Source organism: Bison bison, unplaced genomic scaffold (genome assembly GCF_000754665.1).
Source record: "Bison bison bison isolate TAMUID 2011002044 unplaced genomic scaffold, Bison_UMD1.0 scf7180017864105, whole genome shotgun sequence".
In the NCBI taxonomy this organism is placed as follows: domain Eukaryota; kingdom Metazoa; phylum Chordata; class Mammalia; order Artiodactyla; family Bovidae; genus Bison; species Bison bison.
In genome coordinates this window covers 11,455,510-11,458,854 of record NW_011494677.1, presented here as the reverse complement: position 1 = coordinate 11,458,854, position 3,345 = coordinate 11,455,510, and the positions used below count along the sequence as shown (strand labels likewise).

General features: G+C 42.4%; 1 long non-coding RNA gene across 1 annotated transcript in view; it reads left to right on the top strand.

The window, feature by feature from the left end:
* The window catches only part of LOC104987774, a 24,149-nt gene continuing 20,804 nt past the window's right edge, over nt 1-3,345 (top strand). The window contains exons 1-2 of the long non-coding RNA XR_825169.1: nt 1-81; nt 1,079-1,208. This is a non-coding gene — a long non-coding RNA (uncharacterized LOC104987774). The remainder of the gene's footprint in view (nt 82-1,078; nt 1,209-3,345) is intronic.

Sequence of the window (3,345 nt, the reverse complement as noted above, 5' to 3'; positions counted from 1 at the left end):
GCCAGAGTCTGTGTTCCTGAGGGAGCTGCAGGCGACCACCACGCACAACCAGCTCTCCAGGAGACTCTCCGAGACCAGCAGGTAGGTCTGGCCCAAGCGCTTTTCAAATCAATGCCTTTGCGTGAGATTTTGTGTGTGTCCTTGAAGAGTGAAGCCTCTGTTTTACTCAGTCCTAGGGGGCTCCTGCAGTAAAGGCCTGCTAGGCCCCAAAGCCAGATGTTCTGGGGCCTGTCTTCCTAGTGCCGGACCCCTGGGCTGGGGAGCCTGACGTAGGGGTTCAGAATTCTCACTCCTGTGGGAGAACTTCTGGAGGGTGTAATTACCCCCCAGTTTGTGGGTCACCCATGCCTTGGTGTAGGATTTGAGTGTACTGCGTGTCTGCCTCCCCTCCCTGTGTCTCCTTGTGGTTCTTGTCTTTAGTGGTTGAAGATCTTTTCTGGTAGGTTCCAGAGTTTCTTGTTTTGTTTTATGGTTTTCTATGGATAGTTGTAATTTTGGTGTGCTCCTGAGAGGAGGCAAACTCGGGGCTCCTCTACTACATCATCTTGGCCACTCCAAAAAAATTGGGTTTATTTGTTTTCCATCTGCTTGCTCATTTTTTTTAATTCATAGCCTTTATTTCCTGAAAATTGTATTTAGAAAATTCAATAATATGCTTTAAAAACACATAGACAAAAAAAACTCCTAGAATCCTACCAGTTGGAAATACACAGTTAATATATCAATCATAGTCTTTTCAAATATCTCTATATGCATTGAAATGGTATGCACATACTCACCTACACGTGCATACTACTCATAACTATGTTGAATGAGATAGTTCCTATTATATATTTAGGGTGAAGTGCCAATGATGCTGAAAATATAGGCAGACAAGTAACATTAATTAATTGTAACACATTAATAGATGTTAAGCGTATTAGCAAAGGATTAATTAGAAGATAAAGCCCCTCCTCAAAGACCAGACCAAAACATTCCAGGACCAAAACATTCATTCCTCCAGTTACAATTTGGGAGCCTTAGTGACTTTCCACAACTTATACTCAGCTAAACAAAGCTGTCACTTCCTCCTTCTCAGAGGTGACCCATGTCCAACTACTAATTGGGGATGAGTTGAAAAGGACCAGCCGTCTTACCTCAAATTGAGACAACTCTATACGGCTGTCCCAGCTTCAGACGTCTCCACAGGATCTGTGGCTACATCACAGGTAAACCTCTCTCGGCCCCAAATCCTGTTTCTTTCACCGCATTACACATGTCGAAATCAGTCCCTGTAAACTTACATGTTATTCATTTCCATAAAAGCCTGCTTTCCAGAGAATTCTATTGCAATGATAGCAAACCATTCCTGAGAACCAATCAAAGAGAATACTCAACACTTGGGGCCTGGGATCCAGGTGGGCTGAGTATGTGAGTATTATGGATTCCTAAGATATAAACAGTACTTCCGTGTTTTCTGTTTTCCTCTCCATGAGAGAAGTGAGAAGCATCATTTTCTAAAACACTTAAGTCAAGCCAGTAGAGCACAAGATAAAGAACTCGGATAAATAAAGTTTAGGAAATTTTGTGTGACTTCGAGAAAAGCATGAGAGTAAATCCCCTTCCCTGGCCCATGCCTGTGTGGAGGTATTCTGAACAGCAGAATGAAAAGAGAAAGAGCAATAGCCTGCTGCCGCCAGCCTTTGGTGAGTCAAGGGTGTATGAATTGCTGTGGGCCAAAAGGAGGTTGTCAGATGTGACTCAGTCAGTCATCTAGAAAGGACCTTACCACAAAGAGCTTCCTGCTAGAGTAAGTAGATGCTTGAAGAAGAATACATCATACCATTAAAGAATATTGAAAGAAAGTAAAACCAGGACTCTCATATAAAATACATACCAAAGATTTGAGCTTATTTCCTAATGAGGAAATCATTTAGTGTTCACAACTAGTTTAAAAACAAATCTAAAGTATGGACAAATTTATAAGCCCATTGGGAATGTTAAAAATAACTTGCTTAATAGATACAAAACTGGCAACAATCCACAGGACAGTGGTCAGTTGCATTCCACTAAACACAATTTGCATTTCTGTGGACATAAATTATTTGCATTACTATCAATTTTCTGTAACATATAGTTGTACAATAGAGGAAAAGATACTCAGACAAGTGACCTATATAGAAAGCCACAAATATTCAGATATCACCAAAGGACAGAAGCTGAAGGGCATCTCAGAACAGCAGCAGAAGAGTGTATGGTCCATGTAAAAGCTTCATGATATGAAAGTGCCCAACCATCCCACAAATTGGCCATAAATGAATGATTACTTTGGATTCTTGCTGGGACAGTGAACATGTATTAGTCAAGGAGAGGCAAGAACAACTGAGGAAAAAGGTCTGTGTTGTCGTTACTTCATTGCTGTCTCCTAGGACCTGCCCATCACTGGAAAAGCAAGAGGCTTCACGGTGGGTAGGGAAGGACTGAAAAGAGGCTGCACGGTACAGAGGCCACCGTTGGCCCCTGTGGGTAGAGAGGGATGAGCTTTAAATCGAATAGAAGCTCACATTTTTGTATAGACTGGTCTAGAGTTGATAGTGAGACTATTTTATTGCCTAAAATATTTTGCCTGCAAACTATATTGTTCTGGTTTGCACCTCCTCATTGGTTCCTTGCTCTTTCCTGCCCAGCTTCTTGCCCAGGAGAGCCCTGCATTTCCCTGGCTCCCATGTGCTTTGGCTTCTGATTGTGTGCATCCAGTTAAGGCACTAGAAAGACCTCAGGGAGAGGGAGGAAAGGGGATCTAAAGTATTCATTTCACTTACACCCTCTTTGTTGCTGCTGTTTAGTCGCTAAGTCATGCCCTACTCTTTTGTGACCCCATGGAAGAAACACAAGCTGGAATTAAGATTGCCGGGAGAAACATCAATAACCTCAGATATGCAGATGACACCACCCTTAGGGCAGAAAGTGAAGAGGAACTCAAAAGCCTCTTGATGGAAGTGAAAGTGGAGAGTGAAAAAGTTGGCTTAAAGCTCAACATTCAGAAAATGAAGATCATGGCATCTGGTCCCACCACTTCATGGGAAATAGATGGGGAAACAGTGGAAACAGTGTCAGACTTTATTTTTCTGGGGTCCAAAATCACTACAGATGGTGACTGCAGCCATGGAATTAAAAGACGCTTACTCCTTGGAAGGAAAGTTATGACCAACCTAGATAGCATATTGAAAAGCAGAGACATTACTTTGCCAACAAAGGTTCATCTAGTCAAGGCTATGGTTTTTCCTGTGGTCATGTATGGATGTGAGAGTTGGACTGTGAAGAAGGCTGAGCGCCGAAGAACTGATGCTTTTGAAGTGTGGTGTT